The sequence below is a fragment of the Cyanistes caeruleus genome, chromosome 19 (genome assembly GCF_971803275.1).
Source record: "Cyanistes caeruleus chromosome 19, bCyaCae1.hap1.1, whole genome shotgun sequence".
Classification (NCBI taxonomy): domain Eukaryota; kingdom Metazoa; phylum Chordata; class Aves; order Passeriformes; family Paridae; genus Cyanistes; species Cyanistes caeruleus.
The window spans coordinates 15,915-26,441 of NC_141719.1; the positions used below are offsets into that span (position 1 = coordinate 15,915).

At 51.8% G+C, this 10,527-nt stretch overlaps 1 long non-coding RNA gene across 1 annotated transcript; it reads right to left on the reverse strand.

Moving 5' to 3' along the window:
* Positions 1-8,201: 8,201 nt before the first annotated feature.
* On the reverse strand, positions 8,202-9,242 carry LOC147649759 (uncharacterized). The gene is made up of 2 exons (XR_015277964.1): positions 9,081-9,242; positions 8,202-8,991 (listed from the first exon to the last, which is right to left on the reverse strand). It is a non-coding gene; the product is annotated as an uncharacterized LOC147649759 (long non-coding RNA).
* Between the last annotated feature and the right edge of the window lie 1,285 nt (positions 9,243-10,527).

Sequence of the window (10,527 nt, forward strand, 5' to 3'; positions counted from 1 at the left end):
ACGTACCACTGGCAGATGGTGGGTGAATTCTTCATGCCTTGTGGCAAAACCCGCCAGTGGAACCTCCTCATTGGGGCTTCTCGGTTGAGGGTTGGCACCGAGAAGGCAAACCGTGGGGCCTTGTCAGGATGTAGGGGAATTTGAAAGAAACAGTCCTTGATGTCGATTATGGCCAGATTCCAATTTCGGGGGAGCATAGTCGGGGTAGGCATCCCTGGTTGAAGGGGCCCCATGTCAACAATGATTTTGTTGATGGCACGAAGGTCGTGGAGGAGTCGCCACTTGTCTTTCCCCGGCTTTTGGATAACAAACACCGGGGAATTCCAAGGGCTGGTAGTTTCTACTATGTTACCCTTATACAACTGCTCCTCCACGAGCTCGTTGAGCGCCCTTAATTTATCTTTTCGAAGCGGCCACTGATCAATCCAGATTGCTTCATCAGTGGTCCAATCGAGCTTCTGGAAGGGGTGCTCTACAGTGGCCGCTATTAAAAATCCCGAGGGGTTTTCGAGATTTCAATCTTTACCCCCCATTGTGACATAAGGTCCCTCCCCCACAAGGGAACCTGAAAGTCTGCAACAAATGGGCGTAAATTTGCCAATTGCCCATATGGTCCCTTAATTTGTACCACGCCCTTAGATACCTGCGCCAATTGAGTACCCCCTATACCCTGAACCTTCCCCGCCACGGGTTGTAACTCCCAATGTGACGGCCATCTCCTTTGGGGGATGATCGTCACATCTGCCCCTGTATCAAGCAGACCCCTCAAGTTGACAGATTCCGCACCCTGCTTGATGCTGCAGTCGATGATGGGTTTATTTTCACCCACCACCTCTGCCCAGTAGACGCCTGGTGCGTGGTCGTCTACCGGGACTCCCTCTGGGACAGGAATGTATTGAGCTATGATTTGCCCTTTTGGGAGAAAATATGGTGGGTGAATGCAGCGCGCTAAGAGGATGAGATCTTCCGGACCACCCGGGAAGGTGATCGGGGAGATCTCAATCTCTGGGGGTGTGTGTCTAGTGTCCCCGATGGCGATGAACTTACAGTCATGTCCAGTGTTCTTCTTGTCTCCCTCTGAGGGATCCACAGCAACTACCGTCCAGTGCTGGGTTCGGAAGAGGATGTCCCTAGTGGTAGTTAAATGTCGCGTCCGGTTTATTGGCCAAGTCCGATGTAAAGAAGAGCCCCCCTCCCCTGCGAGACCTGCCCCATTTGTTGCATCGCGTGGGGCAGGTTCGCGCCGCGCTCTCAGTTTTTTTGTTTTTTATTAGTTGTTCCCTCCAGTATCCTCTCCCCAGATCCATTTCCCACGAGCCCCTGGCGTGGGTGGGCAGTGGGACAGTCCCTCGCCATGTGACCCAGTTGTCCACATCGGAAACACTGAGTAGTTCTTGCTGGTGGAAGGATGAACTGGCCCGACGGGTGTTGGGTCACTGCCGCTGTTGGTGTTCTCCTGGCCGCCTGTGGTGGTGGTGGTACCCTGGACGCCCCCACTAACGGAACTTTCTTCTCACATGCATCAATGAGGACGTCCAAGGTTGGCGGTGGATACATGGGCAAACTAAATATAACCTGTTTGCAGATGTCATTACAGTTTGCCTTAGCCATTTCTAAGACAAGCTGCTCTTGTAGCTCAGGTTTATCAACTTGTCTTTCTATTTGCTCCTGTAAACGGTTAATAAACACGGTAAATGGCTCATCAGGGAACTGTTTAATATTTGAGAAGTTGGTCAGGGGTTCCCCCCCTGGCAGGATGTTAAATATCTTCTCTGCGGCCTCCGTGATCTTAGCTAAGACAGGCCGTGGTAAAACCCTTGCCTGTTCTTCCGGCTTCCCCCAATTCCCTTCACCGCACAAGTGATCTATCGAGAGGGGGTTTTCGTCCACGTCAACCGCGGACTCCTCGCTGCGCAACAGCTCAGGAAGGATGGCCTCTAACGACTTCTTCCACCTCTGTTTCCACAGCCTATAATCAGCTGGGGAAAGGAGGCAGGCAAACAACTCTTTTAAGTCGTGGGGGACCATCTCGTTCGCGGAGAAGGTGGCTTTTAATAAACCCTTAAAGTATTCACTTCTCCTGCCGAACTCTTTCTGGGCTCTGCACAGCTCCCTCTTTGTCTGGAAGGAGAAGCGTTCCCATTCTCGGTACCTCCCTCCCCTTCCTCTAAAACTGACCGGTGCGGCAAAGGGAATCACTACCTGTTCCGGGTTCTGGTCCTCAGGCCTGTCACTTCCTGTCCCCGAAGCGTGGGAACCGGATGGGACAGTGTGGGAGCTGGGAGGAAGGACGTGGGAACCAGGAAGAGGGGCGTGGGAACCGGGAGGAGGGGCGTGGGAACCGGGAGGAGGGGCGTGGGAACCAGAAGCCGGAAGAGGCGGGGCTGGAGGACCGACTGAGGAGGAGGGCTGAAGGGAGGAGCAGCGGCCGGAAGGGGTGGGGTTTTGGGAGGTCACACTTTGGGGACACGCCCCTGAGGAGGAGGAACCACCCAAGGGGAGGTGGGAGGAGTCAGGGTAGGATGGAAGGGAGGGGCTAGGGAGAAAGGGGTTGGTCATTGAGGGAAGAAAGGGGTTCTTGGAAGAAGGAGCACAAGGGGGGGGTCCGACCATGCGGTCCCCGCCATCTTGTGCCCTTTGGAGGCCATTTTGAGGGTTAGGAGAGGGGTCAGGGAATATAGGGGAGCATTGGAAACTGGGGGAAACTGAGGCACGGGGGTTAGAAGAGGAATCAGGGAACATGAAGGAGCCTTGGGAAACTGAGGCACAGGGGTTAGAAGAGGAATCAGGGAATATGAAGGAGCCTTGGGAAACTGAGGCACGGGGGTTAGAAGAGGAATCAGGGAATATGGAGGAGCCTTGGAGACTGGGGGAAACTGAGGCATGGGGGTCTGAGGGTAAAAACTGGGGACTTGTAACCTGGGAAATGTTTAACTGAGGGTTGCTAACTGGGGAAACTGAGGAATGGGAAGACACTCTGGCAGCTTGGCCAGGGCTGCCAGGGCAAGGGTTCTGGGAGAGACGTGGGGAGCCAGGGATCCTGTTACCCTTGGGGGATCCCTGAACAGGACAACTTGCCCTGCAGGTCGCTCTGCAGGTCTCCCTCAACTCGGGATCAGGGGGAGAGGAACATGGGGATAGGGAAACTGGGGAAACTGGGGAATTTTGTGGCAGCTGCTCCTGCATTTTCTTTTCTTCTATTACAGCCGACCGAATTAAAATAAATAATGTTACAAATTTTTCAACGGAATTATCACCTCCATTAACTATCTCCGTTAATTTTGATCCGACTGCATTCCAGAATTCTACAGAATTTGCTCTGTCTGGGGTCACATTTGGGAAATGCAGGAACAGCCATCTCACAAACCTCTTTACCCTCCCACGAGAAAACTTCTTATTCCCCCCCTCAAGGGTACCCACAACTTGGTAAAATACTCTCTTTTGCTGTGCCGAAAGACGTGCTCCCATCTTATCAGCCCTGGCACAGCAATCCCACCGCCCCCTGCAACCAAACGACAAATCAACGAAATAAAAACACGGGTCCGGACCGGGCTACACACACACTCCCCCCCGAGGGAGTTTTCACACACTGGGCGCCCCCTCGTCCCACACACAGGGACCACTCACCCAAGTCCGGACAACTGTTGCAGGCGACGTCCACACCTCCCGAGGCGACCGTCTGCACATCTGACGGCTGCCGCCTCGACCTCTGGGAGCACAACTCGGCAAAAACGAGTCTGCTACTACCAGAGGAGCTGCCGCTCACGGTCTCTGTGAAATCCACTGAAATTTGTAGATCCACCAACCTCTCCGGGGGTCTCCACGACTCGCGAGAGGCCCCACGTTGGGCGCCAGCTGTCGCTGCCCGCTCGGCCCTTCACGCCCCGGCTAACTCGTGCCAAGCGTCAGCGGCAGGAGTGGGGAACCAGGTGAGCACTGTGTGGCTCGACCTGGAACCTCTAGAGCTCCTTTGGGCTTGGGCTCTATATTATGCAGGGCGACACGAGGTGCAGTAAAGGGAGAGAGAGTGCTCGGAGTCCTCCAATTTCCCAGGAACAAGTTTATTCCAGCAGGTGCAGGGAGAAGGCGATGAGGGACAGGGCTGGGATCTCGAGGAGAAAGTCCGAGCCGAGACCCTGGGCACCTCTGTGCACCAGGTTTTAAAGCCCGTGTGCGGCTCATACAACAACCAATAATATTGCAGCAGGGGAGGTGTTGTGGGAAGGGGTTACAATACACAAATCCAATGGTAGGGACTTGGGGGAGGGAGGATAGCTATACAACCAATACGGCATCGAGCAAGGGATGAAGAGCAGGGAAGGAACCAGAACAAAAGGTGTGGTGTACATAGATTGATAGGGCTTGGGGGTAGGACCAAAGTGATGGATGGGGTACAATCTGGAAAGAGGGGAGAGGTTTACAATGACAGGCAACTGGGAACAAACCATATTGGGATAGTGGGGAGTAACTGGGGCAAACCAACTCTAAATTCAACGAAGGTGAACAAACATACTTAATGAAAGTAAACTAACAGGCGGCAACAGACTTCCAAGAAATGGGTAGGAGTTTTGGCTGTGAGAGGAGCAGAAAGCACATTTTCTACAGCAAATTGCTAGCTGATGCACTTTCCTCCCTGCCAAAATAGTGATTGCCATTCATCTTCCTGGGAAGAATGTAAAGACCCATTCAGAGATGCCAGGTTCAGCTGGCCTGTGGCTTTGTGTGCCTCATTTCACATGTCCAATTTCAAGGGCCACTAAAAGAGGCTCATGTTTGCCTTGCTACCCACAAGTGCTGTAGGTATTTCCAGGAGAAGAGGGAAAACATCGCTGTCCTGTGGTGTGGTAGAAATGCCACCACAACTGTGATTGTGTGAGCAAAGCCAGCCAGTGCTTTTTGGGGCAGCAGCAGCAGCTGAGAGTGTGGCAGAGCGGTTTTGATACTCTTTTTAGAGTCCTGCAAACATTGTTCCCGAAACAACCCACAGCTTTGCAAATATGCCCGAAGAAAATGCAAAGAGAACTGGGGTGTGAAAATCAAAGACTGTTTATCTGTAGAAGAAAAGGAACAAGAATGAACTACACCACATATTTACACTGTAAGAATATTGGTAACAACAACAACAACAACAACAACAACAACAACAAACTATAGAACCTATTTACCTGAGAACAGCTCTAACAAAACTCTATGAAATGTATTTACAGGCAACTTAAACAAACTCTAAAACCTCTATCCTGAACACAACAACTGTAAAACGTATGTACAGCAGGGTGGCATCTGTGTCTGTGATGTCCCTAAGTCCTGGAAGGAAAACAAGTAGCACGGTCAGTGCAGTCAGGCACGGAAGGGTGTTCCATGTGCTGCCGAGCTGGGACACTGGCCCAGTGGGACTCTGCTGCCAGAAGGGAGCCTGGCTGGGGGCTGTGGCCCAGGCACTGGAACAGGGCTTGTGTGGCCCACAGCAAGCCCAGGCCAGGCCAGGGATGGCCAGCAGAATCCAGTGCATGGGCTAGCGTGTCCCTGAGCAGGGAGTGCCCAGCCCGGCCCCAGGCTGGCAGCAGGGGACGCACTCTGCCTGTGGGGAGCACCTGCCTGTTCTGCTGCTGGCATCGGTCTTCATCCCAAGACCATGTCTTCCTCCTTGTCTTTTAGATCAATATCCATCTCTTCAATATAATCTTTCGTTTCCACCGCCATCTCTTCCTCTGTCTCGTACATATCCACATCCATCTCTTCCTCTCCAGTATCCTCTCCGTCCACTTCCATGGCTTCTTCTCTATCAGTCTGTGTATCGACGTCCGTCTCCTCCTCTCCGTCTGTGCCAGCCTGCAGAGATAGCAAAATTTCAGCGTGGGGTCCCTTTCCCACCCTGTCCCACAGAGCTCCAGCCCAGCCAGGCAGCTGCGGGGTGTCCGCCTCCGTGGAATAATACCATAGCTCTTTTGGAACAAATGCAGACATCCTGCAGGGATGGAGAGCAAAATCCAAGCGATGGGGAGCTTTGGGGACTGCTGGGGGAATCAGGGAGCAGGTGGCAACAAGGTGACAGGGGTAGGCTTGGAGCAGGGTGAATGAAGAGCGTGCTGGCACAAGGAGCCAAGGGTTGTGTTGTGGCCGTTGCTGGATGCTGGAAGTTCTAGCTGGAGCGTGCACTGTGACATCACCGCCAGGAGTTCAGGCCCAGGCTGAAGTGGACAACGGAGACTGTAGAATGAATGACGGAATCCCTGGGTGCTTGGGCTTGGAAGGGACCCTAAAGGCCATCTTGTTCCAAGCGGAGCAATCTTCGCCCAGAATAGGTTGCTCAGAGCCCCGCTCCCAGCTGGCCTTGGATGTTGCCAAGGATGGAGCATCCCCAGCCTCTGTGCACAGCCTGGGCCAGTGGCCCAGCAGCCTGAGTGGAAAAGAGCAGCTTCATTAGATCCAACTTCAAGCTCACTCCTGCAGTTGAAAGGCTTCTCCTCTCTGTGCCCATCTTTCCTAGAGCTGCAGGGAGGCCTCGCCAGCCCCCTTCTCTTTCCAGGATGAGCATCCCCAGCCCCACACGGACAGCAGTCCGATGCGTGGCAGTCAAGGCTAAAGGGTAGCAAATGGCTACATCAGGAAGTGAGAGATGGAAGCTTTTGGAGATGGAAGCTTTACCTCTAAATGTAGAAAAGAAAGAAAAGTGGAGGGGGAAATGGTGGGACTCTGGCTCTGTTCTAACTGGCGAAGATTTTCTTTTCTTCTTTTCTGTCGTGCTAACCCAAGTTTTGTTGTTTGAAAGGAGGTTTAGCAAAATATCCATCGTCTTCTCCACTGCTGAAACACTGAACAACATCTGGGCAGGCTGAGGATGCAGAGCAAAACCTGCAAATATCTACTGCTGATCGTGATCCTGGGGAATGCAGCTAAAGCCAGCCAAAAGCAATTTCTGGAAAGTCAAGCCTGCTTTACGTTTTCTGGAGTTTGGTTGTGCCAACTTCACCAGTCATTTCTAAAAAAGGAAAAGAAACTCCAAGCAAAAGAGAGAAAAACACAAAGAAACCAACCCAAAGAAACCAATCAAACAAACAGATAAAACACCCCCAATCAAACCAAAGGCAATGAGAAGTTAGGACTAGTTGTAAGGATATCACAGCAGGCGAATGGCTGCTTCCTACTTGGATCACCATCCAAAGCCACCTAGAACAACTTCTCCAAAACATATCCAACAGGAGAAATGGAAAAAGTGATCCATGGCAGCTCTGCATTGTGGTGAAGGATGAGCATGCAGTGGTCCAGATGCAGCATTGCCCACCCTCCAGGCTGCTGTTTGCTCTGCTGAAAGACTCTTGCAGGACTGTGGCCCCTCTCCATGCAATGGAAATCATTGCCACAGCTCTCAGTTGAGGCACTGGCATTTCCAGAGCCAGATTCAGGCACAATCTTACTGCCTGCTGAGCATCTGGGAAAGGTGCTGAGCATCTTCAGGCCTAGAAGCACAAAAGAGCTCAGGCTCTCCCCGAACTGGGTTTTCAGGGCAGCTTTCCATATCTCTGCAAGATTTCTTCATCCCTCAACACGTCTGACTTTATGATGTCCAACGATGCATTTGGGTTTCTTCCGTCCTCTTGTGTGCCCGTGAGTAACCTTCCACGTGGATGAAGGAGATTGTGTACAGGACAATTGATTGCGGCATTGCCATTTGGCTTCACTGTCACTCAGTTGAACACGGTCCTTATCTAAGAAGGACTTCCAAGAAATGGGTAGGAGTTTTGGCTGTGAGAGGAGCAGAAAGCACATTTTCTACAGCAAATTGCTAGCTGATGCACTTTCCTCCCTGCCAAAATAGTGATTGCCATTCATCTTCCTGGGAAGAATGTAAAGACCCATTCAGAGATGCCAGGTTCAGCTGGCCTGTGGCTTTGTGTGCCTCATTTCACATGTCCAATTTCAAGGGCCACTAAAAGAGGCTCATGTTTGCCTTGCTACCCACAAGTGCTGTAGGTATTTCCAGGAGAAGAGGGAAAACATCGCTGTCCTGTGGTGTGGTAGAAATGCCACCACAACTGTGATTGTGTGAGCAAAGCCAGCCAGTGCTTTTTGGGGCAGCAGCAGCAGCTGAGAGTGTGGCAGAGCGGTTTTGATACTCTTTTTAGAGTCCTGCAAGCATTGTTCCCGAAACAACCCACAGCTTTGCAAATGTGCCCGAAGAAAATGCAAAGAGAACTGGGGTGTGAAAATCAAAGACTGTTTATCTGTAGAAGAAAAGGAACAAGAATGAACTACACCACATATTTACACTGTAAGAATATTGGTAACAACAACAACAACAACAACAACAAACTATAGAACCTATTTACCTGAGAACAGCTCTAAAAAAACTCTATGAAACGTATTTACAGACAACTTAAACAAACTCTAAAACCTCTATCCTGAACACAACAACTGTAAAACGTATGTACAGCAGGGTGGCATCTGTGTCTGTGATGTCCCTAAGTCCTGGAAGAAAAACAAGTAGCACGGTCAGTGCAGTCAGGCACGGAAGGGTGATCCATGTGCTGCCGGGCTGGGACACTGGCCCAGTGGGACTCTGCTGCCAGAAGGGAGCCTGGCTGTGGGCTGTGGCCCAGGCACTGGAACAGGGCTTGTGTGGCCCACAGCAAGCCCAGGCCAGGCCAGGGATGGCCAGCAGAATGCAGTGCATGGGCTAGCGTGTTCCTGAGCAGGAAGTGCCCAGCCCGGCCCCAGGCTGGCAGCAGGGGACCCACTCTGCCTGTGGGGAGCACCTGCCTGTTCTGCTGCTGGCATCGGTCTTCATCCCAAGACCATGTCTTCCTCCTTGTCTTTTAGATCAATATCCATCTCTTCAATATAATCTTTCGTTTCCACCTCCATCTCTTCCTCTGTCTCGTACATATCCACATCCATCTCTTCCTCTCCAGTATCCTCTCCGTCCACTTCCATGGCTTCTTCTCTATCAGTCTGTGTATCGACGTCCGTCTCCTCCTCTCCTTCTGTGCCAGCCTGCAGAGGTAGCAAAATTTCCCACCCTGTCCCACAGAGCTCCAGCCCAGCCAGGCAGCTGCGGGGTGTCCGCCTCCGTGGAATAGTACCATAGCTCTTTTGGAACAAATGCAGACATCCTGCAGGGATGGAGAGCAAAATCCAAGCGATGGGGAGCTTTGGGGACTGCTGGGGGAATCAGGGAGAAGGTGGCAACAAGGTGACAGGGGTAGGCTTGGAGCAGGGTGAAGAGCGTGCTGGCACAAGGAGCCAAGGGTTGTGTTGTGGCCGTTGCTGGATGCTGGAAGTTCTAGCTGGAGCGTGCACTGTGACATCACCGCCAGGAGTTCAGGCCCAGGCTGAAGTGGACAACGGAGACCGTAGAATGAATGATGGAATCCCTGGGTGCTTGGGCTTGGAAGGGACCCTAAAGACCATCTTGTTCCAAGCGGAGCAATCTTCGCCCAGAATAGGTTGCTCAGAGCCCCGCTCCCAGCTGGCCTTGGATGTTGCCAAGGATGGAGCATCCCCAGCCTCTGTGCACAGCCCGAGCCAGTGGCCCAGCAGCCTGAGTGGAAAAGAGCAGCTTCATTAGATCCAACTTCAAGCTCACTCCTGCAGTTGAAAGGCTTCTCCTCTCTGTGCCATCTTTCCTAGAGCTGCAGGGAGGCCTCGCCAGCCCCCTTCTCTTTCCAGGCTGAGCATCCCCAGCCCCACACGGACAGCAGTCTGATGCGTGGCAGTCAAGGCTAAAGGGTAGTAAATGGCTACATCAGGAAGTGAGAGATGGAAGCTTTTGGAGATGGAAGCTTTACCTCTAAATGTAGAAAAGAAAGAGAAGTGGAGGGGGAAATGGTGGGACTCTGGCTCTGTTCTAACTGGCGAAGATTTTCTTCTCTTCTTTTCTGTCGTGCTAACCCAAGTTTTGTTGTTTGAAAGGAGGTTTAGCAAAATATCCATCGTCTTCTCCACTGCTGAAACACTGAACAACATCTGGGCAGGCTGAGGATGCAGAGCAAAACCTGCAAATATCTACTGCTGATCGTGATCCTGGGGAATGCAGCTAAAGCCAGCCAAAAGCAATATCTGGAAAGTCAAGCCTGCTTTACGTTTTCTGGAGTTTGCTTGTGCCAACTTCACCAGTCATTTCTAAAAAAGGAAAAGAAACTCCAAGCAAAAGAGAGAAAAACACAAAGAAACCAACCCAAAGAAACCAATCAAACAAACAGATAAAACACCCCCAATCAAACCAAAGGCAATGAGAAGTTAGGACTAGTTGTAAGGATATCACAGCAGGCGAATGGCTGCTTCCTACTTGGATCACCATCCAAAGCCACCTAGAACAACTTCTCCAAAACATATCCAACAGCAGAAATGGAAAAAGTGATCCATGGCAGCTCTGCATTGTGGTGAAGGATGAGCATGCAGTGGTCCAGATGCAGCATTGCCCACCCTCCAGGCTGCTGTTTGCTCTGCTGAAAGACTCTTGCAGGACTGTGGCCCCTCTCCATGCAATGGAAATCATTACCACAGCTCTCAGTTGAGGCACTGGCATTT